Genomic DNA, 657 nt, shown 5'->3' with positions numbered 1-657 from the left:
AGAGACTCCAACAAAGCATTTCCATAGTGAGACTGAAGACCCCTGGAGCGAGGGGATGAGCAGGGAATTTGAGGACTGGAGACCGCAGATGGCTCCTCGGGAAAGTTTTGTTGCTCAGGAAGCAGAGAAATGAGGCTCTCCCTCAGGCGGATGGGGAGGGTGTTTAAAAGGTTGGAGGTGCTGGAGTTTAGTTGGGGGTTGATGGGAGGGATCTCGGAGGGAGGAAGAAATGGAACATGCAGGAGAGAGGGGTCTGAGCCTTGAGAAGAGTAGAGCAGGCAGGGTGTGGGTGTTCAGAGAACTCAAAGGTTCGCCTGCCCTGGAAACATCACTCATCTGAAATTTACAACCAACTCCAAAAGGAAAGCACTATTTCCCCCATTTAACAGACGAGGAAACTGAAGCTCAAAGAGGTGAAGAGACACGTCCAAGGTCCCACATCTCAAACAACAGGACCTCACTCGGTGTAGGGAGCCCGCGGTCCTCTCACTGCCCCCGCTGCTCCTGCGGGCTCCGAACAAGACCCTTTTTTGTGTCCTTGCAGGGATGCCCTTTGGAGAGCCGCCCAATGGCAAAGAGGCCCGGCTGAGAGCGGGCCCGCGGGGTGGGGTGCCCCCCCGACCTTCATCCTAGCTCCGCCCCCAGCGGCGCGGGAGG

This window comes from Kogia breviceps, chromosome 8 (assembly GCF_026419965.1).
Source record: "Kogia breviceps isolate mKogBre1 chromosome 8, mKogBre1 haplotype 1, whole genome shotgun sequence".
NCBI classification, from domain to species: Eukaryota; Metazoa; Chordata; class Mammalia; order Artiodactyla; family Physeteridae; genus Kogia; species Kogia breviceps.
The sequence above is the reverse complement of the archived record's forward strand: the minus strand, read 5'-3'. Positions refer to the sequence as shown.